Raw genomic sequence first — 24,127 nt, forward strand, 5'->3', positions numbered from 1 at the left:
ATATAAAATAATGTTTTGAAGTTATAAAATATAAATCTCTTCTTGCTGTCTCTTGGGATTTACCAATAGAGACAATTTAAAAATAGGAAATTAAATGACATTCAAAATATTAAATGGTTAAGTTTATGTTTTATGAAATTATAAATGCAAGTGTTCTTTAGATGTAAAGCCTAAACCTCTCATTCTCTCCCCACATTTGTTTTGGTCCCTGCAGGCAGTCTACAGATCTAATTTTGTTGATGCTGGACTAAAGGCCCTCTACCATCAGGCAGAGAAAGAGAGATTATCAGGGGGTGGAAGGGTAGAGACAGGCAGGAGATGACAAGTACTTGAAGACTGGTAAAAATGAAGAAAAAAAAAAAAAAAAGGTAATGGGAGCCAACTGTGTCATGTGGAGGAAAGAGCAAAAAAACAAAAAAACAAAAAAAACAAAAAAAAAACAGGAGACTGACATCCTCCAGAAGATGTGGCTCAATATCAGCGCCTTTGTTAGCTGAAATATGCTGCCATTCTTGAGAAACAGAATGTCCTATAGGACAGATGTACCAAGTTCCTTTCTCTATAGTTTGAGGTAAGTGAGAGAAGAAAGTGAAGTTGCTCAGTCGTGTCCGACTCTTCCAATCCCATGGACTGTAGCCTACCAGGCTCCTCCATCCATGGAATTTTCCAGGCAAGAGTACTGGAGTGGGTTGTCAATTACTTCTCCAGGGGATCTTCCTAACCCAGGGATTGAGCCTGGGTCTCCTGGACTGCAGGCAGATGCTTTACCATCTAAGCCACCAGGGAAGCAAGCAATGAAAGAAAAACCAGTATTCCTCACTACAGGGAACAAATTTAATTCATTGATTCATTGTCATCCGGTTCTGTAAATCTGTATTGAAAACTACTATCTTAGAATTTATTTTCCTTTGTGATTCTGTACTACTGGCACTGCTACAATAGAAAATAAATTAGAAGAGGATCCAATATGCATAAAATCTAAGTACCTTCCTGGAGGTAACCAAATAGAATTCTCTGCTAGATCATTGGGAATCAAAGTCAGGAGACATGTACTGGTGGACAGGTTGGCCCAGAACATAAAAGCACAACAAGAATCCTAATGCTGGTTACTTGAAGGCAGTGAGTCAAGAGCTGAATTAATCTCAAGACAAGGAATACAGCTTCTGTGGAGGTTAGCTACCATCTTCTTTGCATGAAGCTAGTACCAGAAGACCTAATGCATAGCTTGAATTCTAAGAATAAAGACTGAGACTAGGTAAATAAACAGAGAGAGGCAGGAGGCCAGTACAGAGAAACTTAATTGTATTTGCCCTGTAAAGAATTGAGATCTCTTTGCTATGTTAGCAGTTTGTGCTAAGTCTCAGACAAGAAAAATGTTTGTTATGAAGTGGAGGAGCTACGGCTATTGTCTTTGGAGGACTGAAATTCAACAGGGGCACCATGTGACACCAGGAAGTGAAAGCAATACAGGAAAGTTCCATTATTTTTATTCTTTTTTTTTAATAATCTGATATATATTTATTTTTTAATATAAATTTATTTGTTTTAATTGGTGGCTAATTGTTTTACAATACTGTATTGGTTTTGCCATACATCAATATGAATCCTCCGTGGGTGTACACACATTCCCCATCCTGAACCCCCCTCCCCATACCATCCTTCTGGGTCATCCCAGTGCACCAGCCCTGAGCATCGTGTGTCATGCATCAAACCTGGACTGGTGATTCATTTCACATATGATATTACACATGTTTCAATGCCATTCTCCCAAATCATCCCACCCTCACCCTCTCTCGCAGAGTCCAAAAAACTGTTCTATACATCTGTCTCTTTTGCTGTCTTGCATACAGGGTTATCATTACCATAAATTCCATATATATGTGCTAGTATACTGTCTTGGTGTTTTTCTTTCTGGCTTAATTCACTCTGCATAATAGTCTCCAGTTTCATCCACCTCATTAGAACTGATTCAAATGTATTCTTTTTAATGGCTGAGTAATACTCCATTGTGTATATGTACCACAGCTTTCTTATCCATTCATCTGCTGATGGACATCTAGGTTACTTCCATGTCTTAGCTATTATAAACAGTGCTGCGATGAACATTGGGGTACATGTGTCTCTTTCAATTCTGGTTTCCTTGGTGTGTATGCCCAGCAGTGGGATTGCTGGCTCATAAGGCAGTTCTATTTCCAGTCTTTTAAGGACTCTCCACACTCTTCTCCATAGTGGCTGTACTAGTTTGCATTCCCACCAACAGTGTAAGAGGGTTCCCTTTTCTCCACACCCTCCCCAGCATTTATTCCTTGTAGACTTTTGGATTGCAGCCATTCTGACTGGCGTGAAAGGGTATTTCCAATTTAAGTGTGAAAGTCATCCAAACGACCATTATGGATTCCATAACTCTCCATAGTTTTGGAAAAATCTGTAAAGCATGACAAAACTAGATACTTGACTTCATCCCAATTTGATATGTGAAAACTTTATTATGTTTTATTTGAAAAAGAAAAGAGAGCCATGGAAATCACGCTCTGAATTTGCATAGTAGGCTATTCATTACATAGCTTGACATATGTTAAATACTTAATAAAACCTACTAATCCATCAGTAATATGTATATAAAGAATCATTGTGAGGCAAAAGCATTTAGTTTTAGATCTCATAGAGAAAACAATAAATAGAGTATGAAAGTGATTCCAGGTTTACATAAAACTATGGTAACAATTAAACACCTCATATTCTTATGTTAGGACAAGGGTAATATGAGTGAAACAGTTGCCTCAGGGTAGAAAAGTCAAGGCAGTACAAGGTAGGTACATAATCAATATCAATATTTTAATGCAGTATATAAAAAATAAGAATAACACAAAACCCATGATAAAAAATTGCAAAAATTTAAGTAAGGACAAAATTTGACCCTGCACTTGCATAGATATGTGTAACTCACAGTGCTTATTTCAATAAAACTTTATTTAACATAAAGAGATGAGTAGCCATTGATTTAAAAAAATACTGCTTGAAAATATTATATATTTTGATTACTGAGTTTTCCTGTCCTCTTAAATACTGTGCCCCAAGGCTGAAGCTTCTTTGAATTTCATTTCTGCTTGGTAAACATCAGATTTTTAAAAAATAAATATGATTAATTAAAAAACATAAAATACAGCCAGTGACTAAGCACAGCACATAGTTAATTTACAGTGTTGTTTCAGGTGTACAGTAATTCAGTTATATATATGTGTGTGTGTGTGTGTGTGAGTATATATACTCTTTTACAAATTATTTTCCCACTTAAGGTTATTACACAACAGGTTAAATATAGTAGTGCATATATGTCAATTTTTAAACTTTTTCTTTTCAGGTTACTCATCTCTAAAATGGGGTTAATAATAGTATTTATTTATATAAAATTATAATTAATATTAAATGAATTAAAGGATGTAGCACTTTTATCTGGCACTTAAGTAATAAGTAATTTAATAAACTGCATTATATTTATAATAAATCATTGTTATTATGAAGATTGTTAAAATGGGATATAATTTTAATTGCAAGAAAATATATACTTTTTATAGTATAAGAATGTTTTTGCTAATTACCAAGCAGTGGGCTAGGAATGGCTGTTGTTGTTGAGCAAGGCTATACTTTGAACAACTACAGCCAGAGATGTTTAACAGATACATTTTTTTCTGATAGTAAGTTCATCTTTTAGCTTGTAAACAATTTGGATTTACTCTTTTTGCCCAAAGGAATGAACATACAACATAAAACCATTAAAGCAGTGTTGGCAGAAGACAAAACACAGAAGTATTAGACTTGAGGGAGAGGAAAAGAGAAAAAAACATGTATTGAAGGCAGACATTATACATGACAGTTTTTGGGTTTTTTTCTACAACTCAGAGTAGGAAAATATTCTACATTGTAACTAAGGCAGCATTATACATGACAGTTTTGGGTTTTTTTTTCTACAACCCAGAGTAGGAAAATATTCTGTGTTGTAACTCAGTACTGCTGCTGCTGCTGTTGCTTCAGTCGTGTCCGACTCTGTGCGACCCCATTGACGGCAGCCCACCAGGCCCCCCTGTCCCTGGGATTCTCCAGGCAAGAACACTGGAGTGGGTTGCCATTTCCTTCTCCAATGCATGAAAGTGAAAAGTGAAAGTGAATCCGACTCTTCGAGACCCCATGGACTGCAGCCTAGCAGGCTCCTCCGTCCATGGGAGTTTCCAGGCAAGAGTACTGGAGTGGGATGCCATTGCCTTCTCCAGAGACACACAAAAATCATTTCCTTAAGTAACTTTTATTACTTTTGTTCTCTGCTCTTCTACCCTTTACTTTTGTCTTCAGTGCTGTTCTAAGAGAAACTGTTCTCTAAATGGAATTAAATACAAATATATGAAGACATTCTGTGCAGTTGCAATAGTGTCCCAAAGCACTATTTTAAAAAAGCTAACATATGGAAATAGATTTAATGGACTAGATCTGATAGAGTATCTGATGAACTATAGACGGAGGTTCATGACATTATATAGAAGACAGGGATCAAGACCATCCATCCCCAAGAAAAAGAAATGCAAAAAACCAAAATGGCTCTCTGAGGAGGCCTTACAGATAGCTGTGAAAAGAAGAGAAGCAAAAATAAAAGGAGAAAAGGAAAGATATACCCATTTGAATGCAGAGTTCCAAAAAATAGCAAGGAGAGATAAGAAAGTCCTCCTCAATGATCAGTGCAAAGAAATAGAGGAAAATAATAGAATGGGAAAGACTAGAGATCTCTTCAAGAAAATTAGAGATACCAAGGGAACATTTCCTGCAAAGATGGGGTCAATAAAGGACAGAAATGGTATGGACCTAACAGAAACAGAAGATATTAGAAGAGGTGGCAAGAATACACAGAACTATACAAAAAAGATCTTCATTACCCAGATGATCACGATGGTGTGATCACTCACCTAGAGCCAGACATCCTGGAATGTGAAGTCAAGTGGACCTTAGGAAGCATCACTACAAACAAAGTTAATGGAGGTGATGGAATTCCATTTGACCTATGTAAAACCCTAAAAGATGATACTGTGAAAATGCTGCACTCAATATGCCAGCAAATTTGGAAAACTCACCAGTGTCTACAGGACTGGAAAAGGTCGGTTTTCATTCCAATCCCAAAGAAAGGCAATGCCAAGATTGTTCAAACTACCACACAATCACACTTACTTCACATGCTAGCAAAGAAATGCTCAAAATTCTCCACTCCAGGCTTCAACAGTATGTGAACCAAGAACTTCCAGATGTTTAAGCTGGTTTTCGAAAAGACAGATGAACCAGAGAACAAATTGCCAACATCCACTGGATCATGATAAAAACAAGAGAGTTTCAGAAAAATATCTACTTTTGCTTTATTGACTATGCCAAAGCCTTTGACTGTGTGGATTGCAATAAACTGTGGAAAATTCTGAAACAGATGGGAATACCAGACCACCTGATCTGCCTCTTGAAAAATCTGTATGCAGGTCAGGAAGCAACAGTTAGAACTGGACATGGAACAACAGACTGGTTCCAAATAGGAAAAAGAGTATGTCATGGCTGTATATTGTCACCCTGCTTATTTAACTTCTATGCAGAGTACATCATGAGAAATGCTGGACTGGAAGAAGCACAAGCTGGAATCAGGATTGCTGGGAGAAATATCAATAACCTCAGATATGGAGATGACATCACCCTTAGGGCAGAAAGTAAAGAAGAACTAAAGAGCCTCTTGATGAAAGTGAAAGAGGAGAGTGAAAAAGTTGGTTTAAAGCTCAAAATTCTGAAAACTAAGATCATGGCATCTGGTCTTAACCCTTCATGGCAAATAGATGGGGAAACAGTGGAAACAGTGAGAGACTTTATTTTGGGGGGCTCCAAAATCACTGCAGATGGTGATTGCAGCCATGAAATTAAAAGATGCTTGCTCTTTGGAAGGAAAGTTATGACCAACCTGCTAAGTCACTTCAGTCGTGTCCGACTCTGTGCGACCCCATAGATGGCAGCCCACCAGGCTTCCCTGTCCCTGGGACTCTCCAGGCAAAAATACTGGAGTGGGTTGCCATTTCCTTTTCCAAATATGTGAAAGTGAAAAGTGAAAGTGAAGTCACTCAGTCATGTCCGACTCTTAGCAACCCCATGGACTGCAGATTACCAGGCTCCTCCGTCCATGGGATTTTCCAGGCAAGAGTACTGGAGTGGGGTTCCATTGCCTTCTCTGATGACCAACCTAGACAGCATATTAAAAAGCAGAGACATTACTTTGCCAAGAAAGGTTTGTCTAGTCAAGGCTATGGTTTTTCCAGTAGTCATGTATGGATGTGAGACTTGGACTATAAAGAAAGCTGAGCACAGAAGAATTGCTGCTTTTGAACTGTGGTGTTGGAGAAGATTCTTGATAGTCCCTTGGATTGCAAGGAGATCCAACCAGTCCATCCTAAAGGAGATCAGCCTGAGTTTTCATTGGAAGGACTGATGTTGAAGCTGAAACTCCAATACTTTGGCCACCTTATGTGAAGATCTGACTCACTGGAGAAGACCCTCATGCTGGGAAAGATTGAGGGCAGGAGGAGAAGGGGACGACAGAGGATGAGAGGGTTGGATGGCATCACCGACTCAATGGACATGAGTTTGGGTAAACTCCCGGAGTTGGTGATGGACAGTGAGGGTTGGCGTTCTGTAGTCTGTAGGGTTGGAAAGAGTCAGACACGACCCAGCAACTGAACTGAACTGAACATGTTAGAGGATGATAAAATGATATTTATGAAAGAAAGATAGAGGGAAAGAGAGAAAGGCAGAAATTTAGACAGAAAAAAAAGAAAAAAGAGAAGAGAGGAGGGGAAGAAAAAAGTCACTAGAATTTGAGCATATATAAACAGAAATAAAAATTGGAGCAAATAGTGTTATTTTCTAAATTCTAATGGTATTTCCTAATTCTAAATGTGATGTATGATGATTTCCTCTTACTATATTTACATGAATTTTAAAACTAATATGAAAATAGATATCTACATGAGTTATATTGTGCTTTATATAATTATGTTTAAAACCATGTCTGGAGATTTTTATTACATATTAGATATTTAATAATGCATGTCATAAAGCCATGTATGAAAGACCTGTGTCTTTATCAGTGACTCTTTGACAAATCATTAAATACAATTCACATGCTGCTGCTAAGTCACTTCAGTCATGTCCGACTCTGTGTGACCCCATAGATAGCAGCCCACCAGGCTCCCCCATCCCTGGGATTCTCCAGGCAAGAACACTGGAGTGGGTTGCCATTTCCTTCTCCAGTGCATAAAAGTCAAGAGTGAAAGTGAAGTCGCTCAGTCATGTCTGACTCTTTGCGACCCCATGGACTGCAGCCTACCAGGCTCCTCTGTCCATAGGATTTTCCAGGCAAGAGTACTGGAGTGGGGTGCCATTGCCTTCTCTGTACAATTCACATGGAGTTTCCCAAAGACTATAGCAGGCAAGACTGATGCCAAGTGGAAAGACAAGTAGGATTCAATATACTGCTGTTTCTCAAACTTAACTAAGCATAAGAATTACCTGCAGGGCTTGTTAAAACAGATTCCTAGTCTCTATCCCTGGAGTTTCTAATTTAGTAAATCTGGAATGGGATTTAATTGCTTCGTATTTCTAACAAGTTCTCTGTTATTCTGATGTTATTCCTTCCAGGACAAAACTTTGAGAACCACTTCTTACACAGTGGGTCTTAAACAGTAATTTATTCACAACAGGCTGCCCATAAAACTTCAATGTTCATGTTCACATTCTTTTTTCCACAGAGTTGTTGTGAGTTCGGTACTATTTTGGGCTTCCCAGGTGGCTAGTGGTAAAGAACCCGCATACCAGTGCAGGAGATGTAATGTAAGAGACTATGCGTTCAATCCCTGGGTTGGGAAAATCCACTGGAGAAGGGCACAGCAACCCACTCCAGTATTCTTGCCTGGAGAATCCCCATGGACAGAGGAGCCTGGAGGGCTATAGCCCCTAGAATCGTCAAGATTCAGACATGACTGAAGCAATTTGGCATGTACACACAGCTACTATTTTTATTTATGAGTGAGAACAGAGAGACACAGTGCTATGACTTAAATCAACACAGCTAATGAAATCTTAATTTCAAACTGATTTTCTGATATCAAATTGTATAATCTCTCCTCTACTTTAAATTTTGTAGGGCATTGAAAAGGGAAGAGAGAAAATCCCATGTGGTGAATTAGCTAGGGAACCAAAAACAAATTAATGATAGGCTTGATAAATAGCATCAAGAACACAATTGAAATTGAATGGAATTGAATTTGTAATTATCAATTTTGCACTGTTTTTCAACATTTTCGAGCAATAAATGCAGTGTCACCATGGGCGACTGATACTTCCAACAGATCTATGCCTTTTTGGATTAGAATCAAATTCTTTAATTACTAGCAGAAACTTGGTATATATCTACTGTATCTATGTATCACTGATGGATACATAAAAGTTAACTATATATAGCTTTTTGGTACCTAAATCAGAACATATCACAATTGAAGTATAAAAACATTATTTTGAACACTGATATTTTGAAAAGAATTTGACAGATTTAAAAAGAAATGTGGCACTTTAAATGCGTTAAGTTTTAACATCTATATCTCAATATGTATCAAAATTAACGAAAATTAAGTGTTGGCATATGTGGTTGCATAAAATACTGTAATTCTGGTTTTGACTTTTAGTCAAGTTCAGTTTCTTTATCAGCTGGCAATACAGTTTGGAAAGACTGGATTATACATAGTTCTGATTGTTACTACATAGATTGCACTCTTAATCAATTTAAATGAGGAAGTTATGGCCAAAGATATTTTCTAAATTGTTCTGTCATTTAGTGAGCAGACATAGCCAATCTCCTGTGAAAATCTGCAAAACCAAAACAGTGGGCATCTGTTCTTCCAGAATAAACTGAAATGCCACTATAACAGCATTAGGAACATACAATTCAGTATTAGGCAAATGGATTTTGGACCCTGTCCAAGGGGTTTTATTACTATAAACACCAGAAGTTCCATTCGTTGCATTGTTTCATCCATTACTGTGAGAACAGCATTGTATTAGAACTTTCTTGTTCCTATAAGTGAACAATTTTATAGCAGCTACAGAAATATTTTTCAGATCCTTTCTAGGGGGTTAGAGGGGAAGGAAGTGGACTCTGCTGGTTATAGCTATAAACATCTATCATTGAGGACAAATTATCAACCTATGGAACAGTTCCTCTGACCAGTATTTCTGACTACATCTCAGAAGAGAATGTGATACCTAGGTTTTTAAAGTTAACAATTATTCGCTTTCATATTCCTTTTTTTGACAATGAGTACAGGAGACAGGGATCAAGACCATTCCCATAGAAAAGAAATGCAAAAAAGCAAAATGGCTGTCTGGTGAGGCCTTACAAATAGCTGTGAAAAGAAGAGAAGCGAAAAGCAAAGGAGAAAAGGAAAGATATAAACATCTGAATGCAGAGTTCCAAAGAATAGCAAGAAAAGATAAGAAAGCCTTGGGAAAACAACAGAATAGGAAAGACTAGGGATCTCTTCAAGAAAATTAGAGATACCAAGGGAACATTTCATGCAAAGATGGGCTCAATAAAGAACAGAAATGGTATGGACCTAACAGAGCAGAAGATATTAAGAAGAGGTGGCAACAATACACAGAAGAACTGTACAAAAAAGATCTTCACGACCCAGATAATCATGATGGTGTGATCACTGACCCAGAGCCAGACATCCTGGAATGTGAAGTCAAGTGGGCCTTAGAAAGCATCACTACGAAGAAAGCTAGTGGAGGTGATGGAATTCCAATTGAGCTATTCCAAATCCTGAAAGATGATGCTGTGAAAGTGCTGCACTCAATATGCCAGCAAATTTGGAAAACTCAGCAGTGGCCACAGGACTGGAAAGGTCAGTTTTCATTCCAATCCCAAAGAAAGGCAATGCCAAAGAATGCTCAAACTACCACACAATTGCACTCATCTCACATGCTAGTAAAGTAATGCTCAAAATTCTCCAAGCCGTGCTTCAGCAATACGTGAACCGTGAACTTCCTGATGTTCAAGCTGGTTTTAGAAAAGGCAGAGGAACCAGAGATCAAATTGCCAACATCCGCTGGATCATAAAAAAAAGCAAGAGAGTTCCAGACAAACATCTATTTCTGCTTTTTTGACTATGCCAAAGCCTTTGACTGTGTGGATCACAAAAAACTGGAAAATTCTGAAATGATGGGAATACCAGACCACCTGATCTGCCTCTTGAGAAATTTGTATGCAGGTCAGGAAGCAAGAGTTAGAATTGGACATGGAACAACAGACTGGGTCCAAATAGGAAAAGGAGTATGTCAAGGCTGTATATTGTCACCCTGTTTATTTAACTTATATGCAGAGTACATCATGAGAAACGCTGGACTGGAAGAAACACAAACTGGAATCAAGATTGCCGGGAGAAATATCAATAACCTCAGATATGCAGATGACACCACCCTTATGGCAGAAAGTGAAGAGGAACTCAAAAGCCTCTTGATGAAAGTGAAAGTGGAGAGTGAAAAAGTTGGCTTAAAGCTCAACATTCAGAAAACGAAGATCATGGCATCCGGTCCCATCACTTCATGGGAAATGGATGGGGAAACAGTGGAAACAGTATCATACTTTATTTTTGTGGGCTCCGAAATCACTGCAGATGGTGACTGCAGCCATGAAATTAAAAGACGCTTCCTCCTTGGAAGGAATGTTATGACCAACCTAGATAGTATATTCAAAAACAGAGACATAACTTTGCCAACAAAGGTTCATCTAATCAAGGCTATGGTTTTTCCTGTGGTCACATATGGATGTGAGAGTTGGACTGTGAAGAAGGAGGCTGAGCGCCGAAGAATTGATGCTTTTGAACTGTGGTGTTGGAGAAGACTCTTGAGAGTCCCTTGGACTGCAAGGAGATCCAACCAGTCCATTCTGAAGGAGATTAGCCCTGGGATTTCTTTGGAAGGAATGATGCTAAAGCTGAAACTCCAATACTTTGGCCACCTCATGCGAAGAGGTGACTCACTGGAAAAGACTCTGATGCTGGGAGGGATTGGGGACAGGAGGAGAAGGGGACGACAGAGGATGAGATGGCTGGATGGCATCACTGACTCTATGGACGTGAGTTTGAGTGAACTCCGGGAGTTGGTGATGGACAGAGAGGCCTGGCGTGCTGCAATTCATGGGGTCGCAAAGAGTTGGACACGACTGAACGACTGATCTCATCTGATCTGATCTAAGTTGATATTTTTATAAAGGCTGGAGTTTTATAATGCTTTTTAATCAGCCTGAAGTGATTAATTCATGAAATCTTGCTGTTGCTCGTGTGAAGGACCGAATAGGAACAATTAGATGTTTTTTGTTGTGTATACAATTATGGCCATTAAATATTTTATGAGATATTAATTCTTCTCACCCAGATTGTTGTTGTTCAGTGGCTGTCATGTTCACCTCTTTGCATCTAATGAACTGCAGTACACCAGGCTAACCTGTCCTTCACTATCTCCTCGAATTTGCTCAAACTCATATCCATTGAGTAGGTGATGTCATCCAACCATCATATCCTCTGTTGCCCCGTTTTCCTCCTATCCTCAGTTTTCGCAGCATCAGGATCTTTTCCAGTGAGTCAGCTCTTTGCATCACGTATCTGAAGTATTGGAACTTCAGCTTCAACGTCAGTCCTTCCAAAGAATATTAAGGGTTGATTTCCTTTAGGATTGACTGGTTTGATCTCTTTGCTGTCCAAGGGACTCTTAAGAGTCTTCTCCAGAACCACAGTTCGAAAGCATCAATTCTTTGGTGCTCCAGCTTCTTTATTGCCCATCTCTCACATCCATACTGGAAAAACCATAGCTTTGACTAGATGGACCTTTGTCAGCAAAGTTGTGTCTTTGCTTTTTAATACGCAGTCTAGGTTTGTCATAACTTTTCTTCCAAATAGCAAGTGCCTTTTAATTTCATGGCTGCAGTCACTGTCCATAGTGATTTGGGAGCCCAAGAAAATAAAGTCTGTCACTGTTTACATCTTTACCTAGCTATTTGCCATGCAGTGATGGTACTGAATGACACGATCTTAGTTTTCTGAATGTTGAGTTTTAAATCAGCTTGTTCACTCTCCTCTTTCACCCTCATCAAGAGGCTCTTTAGTTCCTCTTTCTGCCATTAGTGTAGCAGGGTATATTTTATAATGTCCATGAGATATTTTAAAATTACTAATAAAAGAAATCCTAAATTTTATGTACTTATCTTACATTGCTACATTTCTGAGCAAGCCACAATATTCATGTTTAATTATAGTCAACTCCTCTTCCTTTTGCAAGTTTACAGTGCTGTCTGGTTCTATGTCATTTGATAGATGTTTAGTCAAAGATACATTATTCATCCAGAGGTAGCCAGACCATTTATTAAGATGGGTATAAAACAATCATAAAGTAATATTCACATTTCTAGTTGATTGGAAATATAATTATTTATTCAAATATCACAATACCTTAACTAACTTTCTCTAAGAAATGAAATTGTATATAGTATAAAAAGAAAACAAGTAAGTGTTAACTTTGCTATATTAAAGAAAATAACAAAATATTTTATTACTCATCCACACATCTTTCAGAACAGCAGTAAGTATATGAGTTTTCCCTTAGTTTATATATGTTCAGGTTAGGGGGTAATGAAAATATGCGGACCAGCTTTAGCAACATTTAAAGTCAAGCTCTTCATACAAGTAAGAATTTTTCATATAACTTTTAGAAGTAAAATAATTTTTATAGAAGTTTCCCAAGTATATTTAAACTTATTTTCTATAACAAAAACTGACAAATTAATATAACATTTACCTCAGTGATTTTGTTATCTTTGAAATGGTCTCTTAAAATGCTGAGTTTCTCTGAGATTCAACAGGGTAAATGAATTCAGTTGTTTGCAGCTATTCTTCTCAAAAGCTTCTGTGTTAAACACTTCCTTACCCTTTAAATTAGTTAATGATTCTCCTGCTTTGTATAATTCAAAAAAAAAATCATTGAAACCTTTGCTTTTCCCTTCTCTCCTATAGACATTTGTACTTTTTATATTGTTGCACCATATTTTTCCTGTATGAGCCACCAGGGGAGCCCGACCATATTTTAGTGGGATGTTGGGGAAAAAAATAAAGTGGTTAATGCCTGTGCATAAGCCACCTGTTTTTAATCCCTATTTCATTATTTTAAAATACTTCTTAACAATCCACCTCTTAGATATGTAGTACCTGCATAACTCTCTTGCCTTTCAGAAAAATTCTTTCTCTCATGTTCATGCTTGTTTTCTCATTTCCATCCACTGTTAATCCCTATTTTTGAAACAAAACAGATACCCAGAAGTGAATATATTTATATGTTCTGTTAATCAGTGTTTATTGCAAGTACTATAAAGTAATAGCTGGTATGCAGCTTGTCTTGCCATACAAACAGCTAGAAATCTGGACAAATACATGAAACAATGTTTTCACTAATTGCAGTGATGGAAATTACATCATTATGGTTCATGAGAGAATGAGGTGAGTCCCACAATTGCTCTGCTTTTTTGTATGAAGGGGACGCAAGTTCTGGATTACTGTGTAAGAAAGAGAAACAAAGTAGAACCTGAGGTCAATAGAAGAGACACATTGGAATTTGAGAGACTAAGGCTGATGTAATTTACAGGGTAGATTATCAGAAAGAAGGGAGTTTGGAAAAAATGCATACAGTGGTTCTCTTTTTTTTTTTTTCTTGGCTGAATGTTAATCTGCATCTACATATGGTGAATCTCCCAAAGCCAAGCAAAACCAACTGCAAGAATGCTTTTGAACTATGGTGTTGGAGAAGACTCTTGAGAGTCCCTTGGACAGCAAGGAGATCCAACCAATCCATCCTAAAGGAAATCAGTGCTGAATATTCATTGGAGGGACCGATGCTGAAGCTGAAACTCCAATACTTTGGTCACCTGATACAAAGAACTGACTCATTTGAAAAGACTCTGATGCTGGGAATGATTGAAGGCAGGAGGAGAACGGGACGACAGAGGATGAGATGGATGGCATCATTGACTCAATGGACATGAGTTTGAGTAAGTTCCAGGAGTTGGTGATGGACAGGGAAGCCTGGCATGCTGCAGTCCATGGGGTAAAACAAAGTGTTGGCCACAACTGAGCAACTGAACTGAACTGAACTGGACTAATTCCCAGGCCACACATAGAGATAGAAGTTGTTCAAATTTTACCCAGAGAGAGTAAAGAAACCTTGTTTAACTCTTGTACAATCAATAGAAACCTCAAAGAGACAACTGAGTAGTAAGTCTCTATTAACACTTGAGAGAAGAGTATTCCATTCCTACCTTAACAAAAAACAATTTTTAAAGCCTCACAATATAACTTAACTGCATCCCAGAGCAAACATCAATACTCTTTAAAGAAAGTTAACAAAATATGAACACTCGAAAACATGGCATATGCAATGTCTTGGATCTTACAAAACAATCACTAAACATGCAGAGAAGTAGAATTGTGAACCACATAAGAAAAATCTTGACTATTCAAGATTTTAGAGGAAAGCATAATACAAAAAAGTAGAAGATATATAGGTAAGAACCACATGGAACTTCTAGAGATTAAAAAATGCATCTAAATTAATATATATATATATATATATATTATCCACTGGGTGAAGTTAGCAGCTGATATGGTACTGAAGGTCACAATAGTAGTAAATGCCAAGAAATAACTATTGAGAATATCTGTGTTAGTCAGTTCAAGCTTCCATAACAGTATACTCTAGACTGGGTGGCTTAGACAACTAAAATTTATTTTCCTATGGTTATGGAGGCCAGAAATCAGAGATCAGGATGCCAGCGCAGGCAGGTTCTGGGGAGAGCTCTCTTTCTGGCTTACAGGCAGCTACTTCTTGCTATGTCCTCAGATTGTTTTTCTTCTGTGCTTACATGGAGAGAGGGTTAAGGAACTCTCTGGTGTTTCTTCTTAAAAGGACAGTGATTCTAATCAGGGCCCCACCCTTATGGCCTCGTTTAACCTTAATTATCTCTATATAGGCCCAGTCTCAAAATTTAGTCACACTGAAGGTTAGAGCTTCAACAGATGAGTTTTGAGGAGACACAGTTCAGTCTATAGCAATGCCTGAACTGAAGCACATAAATAATTAAACTGAAAAAAAGATAGAAAAATGAATCAACAAACTTTCAGTTACCTAGGACAATAGCAAGGTGCTAATATGCATGTGTGTGTGCTCAGTAACTCAGTCGTTTCTGACTCTTAGTGACCCAATGGACTGCTGCTTGTCAGGGTCTCCTGTCCATGGAATTTTCCAGGCAAGAATACTAGAGTGGGTTGCCATTTCAGATTCCAAGGGATCTTCCCCCACTCAGGGATCAAACTTGTGACTCTTGTGTCTTTTGCATTGGCAGGTGGATTATTTACACTGTGCAACCTGGGAAGTTTTAAGGTTCTAATGCAAGTGTATATACATTTGGGAAAAAAAATCTAAATTTGTACCTCACAACAAAGTCAGAAATTAATTTAAAATTGAATATAAGCCTGAACATATAAGCTAAAAGTGTAACACATAGAAGAAAATATATAAGAAAATGATACTTTAGAACAGTTTCTAAGAGTCCATAGATTTCTTAGAACACAAAAAGCATATAACATGAAAAAAATTCATAAATTGAACTTCATCGAATTTCTAGTTTCTGAAAGACAGCAGTTAGCATTAGGCACATAAAAAACAAACCATAAACTGGGGGAAAACATTAGCAATATGCATATATGTATTTGGTAAGAAACTTATATCTAGAAATTATAAAGGAACAGCCCAGTTAAGAAAATGGACAAGCTATTTGAACAGATATATCCCCAAACAACACCTTAAATGATTAATAAATAAGTGAAGGGATCATTAACATCTTTAATCACTGTGGATTACCACTATAAACCCAATAGAATAGCTAACATTATAAAGGCTGACCATATCAAGAGATGCCAGGGATATGGAACAACTAGAATAATACATGACTCTTTGTTTTATAAAATGGTTCAACCACTTTAGAGAACAGATTCCACTTTGAAAAATGCAACATGTTCCAGAAATACCATGGCAATATATTTTCCCAAAAGAAATAAAAGTGTACATCCACAAAAAGGACTAGTACAAGAACGTCTTTAGTAGGTTTATTCATAATAGCCTAAGCCTGGATACAACACACATGTTCAATAGCAGGTAAACAAATTGTGATGTTTTCATACACTGAAAGATTATTCAGCATTATAATGTTACTACATGTAATTTAGAGGGAATCTCATAAAGCATTAGGCTGAGAAAAGTAAGCTAGAAAGAAAGAATATATAATACATAATTTCATGTATCTATAACTCTGCATCAGGCATATTAATCTTTAGTGACAGAAGACATATAGGTGGTTGTCTGGACTCAGGGAGGAAGGTAACTGGAAGGATACACAAAAGAAGTTTTTAGGGTGATAAAAAATTTTTATATTCATTGTGGTTTGGGTTACCTGCCTTTAAATGTTGGTTAAATATCATAAAACTGTACTCTTTGCATGATGCATTTTCTAAGTATGCATTTATTTATAAGTATAAATACATTTATATTTTATAGTGTATTTATAGTAATATAAATATAGTGAAGTATATAACTTTCAACTTATCAAAACAAATACATGTGATTGTGAGAGAAGTTGTGAAATTAAAATTTAGACGTATGTAAATAAAATAGATAACTTCATGAAGTAGAGCTTGGCTGCCCAATTGGGTAGTCACTAGCCATAACTGGCTCTGAAAACCTTGATATCCATTTTGATGTGCTTTAGGTATAAAAATACCAGATATCTAAGACCTAGTATGAAAAAAAATTGTAAATATGTCATTAAAATTACATTATATTGATTTCACATTTAAATGATAATATTTGGGTATAGTAGGTAAATTATATCATTCAATCATTATTCAGTATCATTCATATTCAATATGTTAAAGATATTATATGTTTTATAAATTATTTCATCTTTTTCTTTTGGATTTTATTTGGAGTACCATTTGACTTGTATTTTTAACCAAGCAACTAGCTATACATTTAGAGAAAGTAAATAATTCCTCTAAAACTATAGCTGTGCTATTCTCAAATATACTTTCTACAAGAAGGGCCTGAAATATTTGCAGAAATTATATTGTATTTTAAGTTGCATTTCCTAAAGTGTTTGTTACAGATTAAGGCATGAGGAAATTTTTAGAAAATTTTTATAAAATGAGGTTGGGAGATGTTGGATTAAATAACATTTAAAGATTTCTAAACAACATGTCTTATAAGGACTTTATCATGCTAGTGTGTTCTGTGAATGTTCAGAGAAGGCTCCTTAATATATTCCTTTCTTTTTCCTTGACACAAGTTAGAAGAGTCCTGTTTAAGATTTTCAACAATAAGCATGATTCCCCTACAACAAACTGTATATCCGAGTTATTTCAGAATAAGTGCCTCATACAAATTATGGGAATTCGCATTCTGATGGTCTAGAATTACTTCTGTAATGGCTTGGATGAATATTAATCACTGATTTGATTGAATACTTATGCTTTTATTTTACTAATCATTGACTTGATTGAATTCCTGTGCTTTTACTTTCTGCTTAGATTATTTTCCAAATGTCAAAACAATTTTGTAAGAAAAAGAATAGAGAATGACTTCAAGTTCATTGTATGTCTTTGGATCCCAGATGTTTATGTCTAACCAGAAGCAGTTTTTAATTTCTGAAAGAGATTAAATATCATCTCTGATTGAAAATTTAAAAATTATTTTTATATTTACTCAAATTATAAAATATACAAGGAAATTAACTTTCTCTAAATAGCAATGTTTTCATTTATGTCATATATTTCTATAAACTATCAATGAGAGATTAACTTCAAGAGAAATTCATAATTAAAGTATACTCTTAGAAGACAGTTTCAAAATATATTTTTGTTATAATAGTAATGATGTAGTACTAGTAAAATTGCACTCATTGAACACTGAGTAAAATGATAAGCAATAAAATATGTGACAAATATTTTATGACTTGAAGATAATCATGTTTAACATACATCTAGTTAAAACTGTTCACATATAACAATTTCTATATTTACTATGAATTATTTTAATTCTAAATAGCCATACAACTGATTAATTCATAAGGTCCCATAGGGACCTATCTGGGTGTTTTTAAAAACAGAACAAACCCAAAATAATCTAGAAGGGAATGAAACTGAGAATAGATTACTGATATTGCTACCATATTACTAGCCAGTTGGGAGACAGGAAAATCCTTGTAACTTCTTTACAATTGACAGCTTTTATATATCTTTCTGTGGACATAGTTTGGAATCATTATATCTTGAAAGAATAAGTAAAAAGGCAGTAGTGCAGATTTTAAGCCTAGACTGATGAGATTGAATCCCAGGTATACATCTTACTAGCTTTATAAGTTTAAGAAATTTGTCTCAATACTTCTGTGCCTCAGTTTCTTTATCTATAAAAGAAGAATGATAATAGAGCCCTTCTTGGAGAATTAAATAACTTTAAAAATAACACTTAACACATTGCCTGTTTTTTTCCCATTATCCTAAAATAATAGCAATTACTATTTCATAATTATTAAAGGCAATATGATTAATTATCAACATCTTCAAGAAATTGTATCATATATTTTCTAGTGTGCAGGGCCTCACTTTCAGGACTATATATGTAATTTTATTGCTAAATTATAATAGAAACTATGATACATATTCATTGTTTTCCCTAAGCCAAATATTGCAGTACATAGAAATGAGACTTAAGAAGTTGAATAATGTAAGCCATCAATGTCTTTGGCAATGTTGCTGTGGAATAATAACAATGGTAAAGGATTTTTTCTCCTACTTCCCATAGAGGAGTGAATCTCTTCCCCTTCTTTTGAATTTGGACTGATCTGGAATTTCTTTGATTAATATGGCAGAAGTAGCATCATGGCAGTGTCAGCATTAGTCTCAAAGAACCACCATATATAAATAGTCACCCATGTGGAGGAATCATGAGAGAGGCCCTAAGATGTATGGAGAAGGGAAGAATGCTAGTTAAGCTCAGTTTCTAGTCTTTCTACCAGGGCACGAGGCATGAGCGTGAAGCTCTGTTGGATCTTTCAGACCAGTGCACATGTCAGCTGAATACCACTGACTCTAGGCAATGTAATTTTGAGCAGAAGAATCATGAGACTGAAATCTGTTCAAATTCTCAACCCTCCAAAATGTGAAATATAATATAACGGTAGCTGTTTTAAAGCACTAAGCTTTGGCACACTTTGTTCAGTTCAGTTCAGTCGCTCAGTCGTGTCGGACTCTTTGCGACCCCATGAATCGCAGGACACCAGGCCTCCCTGTCCATCACCAACTCCCAGAGTTCACTCAGACTCATATCCAATGAGTCAGTGATGCCATCCAGCCATCTCATCCTCTGTCGTCCCCTTCTCCTCCTGCCCCCAATCCCTCCCAGCATCAGAGTCTTTTCCAATGAGTCAGCTCTTCAGATGAGGTGGCCAAAGTACTAGTGTTTCGGCTTTAGCATCATTCCTTCCAAAGAAATCCCAGGGCTGATCTCCTTCAGAATGGACTGGTTGGATATCCTTGAAGTCTAAGGGACTCTCAAGAGTCTTCTCCAACACCACAGTTCAAAAGCATCAATTCTTCAGCGCTCGGCCTTCTTCACAGTCCAACTCTCACATCCATACATGACCACAGGAAAAACCATAGCCTTGACTAGATGGACCTTTGTTGGCAAAGTAATGTCTCTGCTTTTGAATATGCTGTCTAGGTTGGTCATAACTTTCCTTCCAAGGAGAAAGTGTCTTTTAATTTCATGGCTGCAGTCACGATCTGCAGTGATTTTGGAGCCCAAAAAATACAGTCTGACACTGTTTCCACTGTTTCCCCATCTATTTCCCATGAAGTGATGGGACCAGATGCCATGATCTTCGTTTTCTGAATGTTGAGCTTTAAGCTAACTTTTTCACTCTCCACTTTCACTTTTATCAAGAGGCTTTTTAGTTCCTCTTCACTTTCTGCCTTAAGGGTGGTGTCATCTGCATATCTGAGGTGATTGATATTTCTCCCAGCAATCTTGATTCCAGCTTGTGTTTCTTCCAGTCCAGCATTTTTCATGATGTACTCTGCATATAAGTTAAATAAACGGGGTGACAATATACAGCCTTGATGTACTCCTTTTCGTATTTGGAACCAGTCTGTTGTTCCATGTCCAGTTCTAACTGTTGCTTCCTGACCTGCGTACAGGTTTCTCAAGAGGCAGGTGAGGTGGTCTGATATTCCCATCTCTTTCAGAATTTTCCACAGTTTTTTGTGATCCACACAGTCAAAGGCTTTGTCATAGTCAGTAAAGCAGAAATAGATGTTTTTCTGGAACTCTCTTGCTTTTTCAATGATCCATTGGATGTTGGCAATTTGATCTCTGGTTCCTCTGCCTTTTCTAAAACCAGCTTGAACATCAGGAAGTTCATGGTTCACGTATTGCTGAAGCACGGCTTGGAGAATTTTGAGCATTACTTTACTAGCACGTGAGATGAGTGCAATTGTGTGGTAGTTTGAGCATTCTTTGGCATTGCCTTTCTTTGGGATTGGAATGAAAACTGACCTTTCCAATCCTATGGCCACTGCTGAGTTTTCCAAATTTGCTGGCGTATTGAGTGCAGCACTTTCACAGCATCATCTTTGAGGATTTGAAATAGGTTAACTGGAATTCCATCACCTCCACTAGCTTTGTTTGTAGTGATGCTTTCTAAGGCCAACTTGACTTCACATTCCAGGATGTCTGGCTCTAGGTGAGTGATTACACCATCATGATTATCGGGGTCATGAAGATCGTTTTTGTACAGTTCTTCTGTGTATTCTTGCCACCTCTTCTTAATATCTTCTGCTTCTGTTAGGTCCATACCATTTCTGTCCTTTATCGAGCCCATATTTGCATGAAATATTCCCTTGGTATCTCTAATTTTCTTGAAGAGATCTCTAATCTTTCCCATTCTGTTGTTTTCTGTTGTTACACAATAACAAACAGTTAAAGTAAGTTTTGTATTGTCCAGTTTTAATAGTCTAACTGATCCAGGTAGTAGGATCCAGATATATATTAGACCCATTAAAAAAAAAAGAACATATTAGGGCAAAAATTTATAGTAGAAGGAAAGATGAACCCAGTTGGACTATATGCTATGAAAGGTAGTAAAAATCAATATAATAAAGAATATTATCTTGAGACAACCTTAAAATTTTAGTACTTTAAAAGTATCACAGAACATATACTAATAACAATGAAAAGTAAATTTCTTTTTAAGTTACCTCTAAAATATCATTAAAAATGCTGTGTATTATCTCATAAGCAATGTAACATGTTCAGGTAATCTTGATAAAACTTAAATCAATTGAGACATGAAATGAAAATATGAACAAATGACTTTATTATCTAAATATTATTTAAATATAAGTGTGTCGTACATGCTATATAATACACAACATATATCTCATATAGTGACATATATTAAAAAGTCTGTCTCTTGGCCTTGGAATAATCATAAAAATGGATAACATTTTAAAAACAATATATGTATTTTAAAATGTGCAAAATATTTTATAATTATTAAAATCACATTATTATGACTTAAAAAACTTTTTAAAGATTTTTTGTTGTATAAAGGAAATGATCAATACATTTCAAAGGACTATAGTTAATTCTGTTACATCTTTTGGGTGATTATTAGCATAAAATATCCAAAAGAAGTTTTGTCTTTAACAATATACGTCTGCTTGCTTCAATATTAATCAATAAAACTTTAGCGCCAGTTTTCATACCTTTAATCAATAAAATGAGGAATAAATGAAAAGAGATTAACACTATTAGTTTTTAACTTTTTTACTTGAATCAAAAAGAAAAAAAAACTGCTTGATTCATTTATTTCTTCTCATTTACTCATTAATTTTTTAACAATGTATTTTGGGAAATGTGTGATAGCAAACATCTAAGCCTTAATTTAAGCCCAAACTTTTTACATACAAATACTGATCCCTCAACTATAGAACAAAGTCTGGTTATTTAAGTTAGATTTAGATAAGGTAATCGCCATTTAGATATCCTAATGTTAGAGTAAAATGTTATTATAGGCCAACACAGAAAGAGACAAGAAAGAAGACTATTCATATCTATTTACAGAAATGCATACTTGCACAAACATATACACACACAAGTGTCAAATCCATGTCTGTAGATTAATGTGTAGTTGTGCACCTATGTGTATCTATTATTAATAAGAGCCCCAAAAGCACAATTTTTACTTTGCCAGAAAAATAAATCATTAAATTTCAAAATAGAGGCAATTCCATTTTTGTTTAAAACAAATAAAATGCTGATTTAACCATATTTTTACTTATTCATAAATGTTGACAATAAAAATGGTATTTTGACAAATAATTCTGAAGAATTCTAAGAGGAATGTTTTGTAATTTCAGTATAGACTGTCTGGAAGCTTTAGAAAACAGGAAGTAAAGATTGAAAGTTCAGCAACACAACAAATTAACTGTAAATACCAGTTAATATTTCATTAGTATATCTTGAGGTAATGTCAGATCATTCTGGTTAAGATTTTCTGGGGCAAAGGAGTTACTTTGCTTGTCTCTTTGCCTTGCATTTCTTTCCAGAAATTATTAAATTATCTTGCAGTTGTTATTGCCAATACATTTTTTTTTTTTTTTGCCATGGACATTTCTAAGAAGTATGTAAATATACTTGCATGTGAAGTATACTTTACTCTCAGACCATTAAGCTATGTATGGACACCAGAGGTTCTCAACTTTGTCTTCTCAATAATACTGAGGACTGTCAATATTATGTGGAGAAAAACCATCTCTCAGTCATGCCAATGAATGCCCTGAAGACTGCACAGTTTACAAGTTAGATATAACTTCAGTCATTTCTCTTCAGATTAAGATATTAAGATATAGAAATGAAAACAAGAGGAAAACCTAAAATCTGCTTTACCTGTGTTTAATGTAAATTATTCACAGCCTTTTTTTTTTAAAGCACCAACAGTGGAAGACTTCCTGCAACTTTATAATTGTACTGACTTAGGACTCAGTGAGAAAGACGTCAGAGAAATCTGCTTAAAAAATACAGTTGGGTATACATGTGGATACCTATGGTTGATTCATGTTGATGTATGACAACACAATACTGTAAAGCAATTATCCTTCAATTAAAAATAAATTAAAAAATACAATTGGGATAGGTAAGTGTTAGAGTAGGTTGTTTTGAAGGCAGATTAATTTGAAAAATATTTTGTTGAACACTGGTTTCTAAGTGTCTAACACGCTCTTCTGAACAAATTTTTGGTTTTAGCATTCTAATATGCTTTGTAAATTGCCAAGAGATACTATTTGCAGTTTCCAACACTACTTTTGCCTGGAAAATTCCATGGATGGATGAGCCCAGTAGGCTACAGCCCATGGGATTGCAAGGAGTCGGACACGACTGAGCAGCTTCACTTTTTTCACTTTTCAAAACATATTCAACCATATAACTCCCCTAGCCATGACCATCATTATTTTTCTATAGAGTATTTTGCAGAACAGATACTCTGAGATGTGTTTTTGGAAATGATACAAGGTTTCCTAAAGACTTCTGAGTCAAAAATATTCAGCATTGCTAATGGCTTCTATAAGAATGTGATGAAGGTTTTATAATTGTTTATTGATCAGAAAAAAACAAATTCTGCCTTAAGACAAAATGCATCTATTGTTTGTTTTCAGAATGGCCATGTGATAAAGCTAGTTTCATCATATACAGAGTGTGGAAGTAATTTCAAATTCTGAAAAAGTGTGCTTGGTAAACCCCAAAAGGAAGTATTTAACTCAAGAGTTCTAGGTTTCCAGTCAAGTGAATAGTTTTGAACTAATGGTTTGTTCTATTTTCTGTTGCCCTACTTTCTTCTTAAAACATGCCTTTA

The 24,127-nt window shown here is 36.0% G+C and overlaps 1 protein-coding gene across 1 annotated transcript in view; it reads left to right on the forward strand.

Moving 5' to 3' along the window:
- LOC147355118 (uncharacterized) overlaps window positions 1-24,127 on the forward strand; it is a 103,790-nt gene that overhangs the window by 63,272 nt on the left and 16,391 nt on the right. The gene's annotated exons all lie outside the window — the stretch shown is intronic.

The sequence above is a fragment of the Bos grunniens genome, chromosome 17 (assembly GCF_055505025.1).
Source record: "Bos grunniens cultivar Pamir isolate PY7600 chromosome 17, Bosgru_T2T1.0, whole genome shotgun sequence".
In the NCBI taxonomy this organism is placed as follows: domain Eukaryota; kingdom Metazoa; phylum Chordata; class Mammalia; order Artiodactyla; family Bovidae; genus Bos; species Bos grunniens.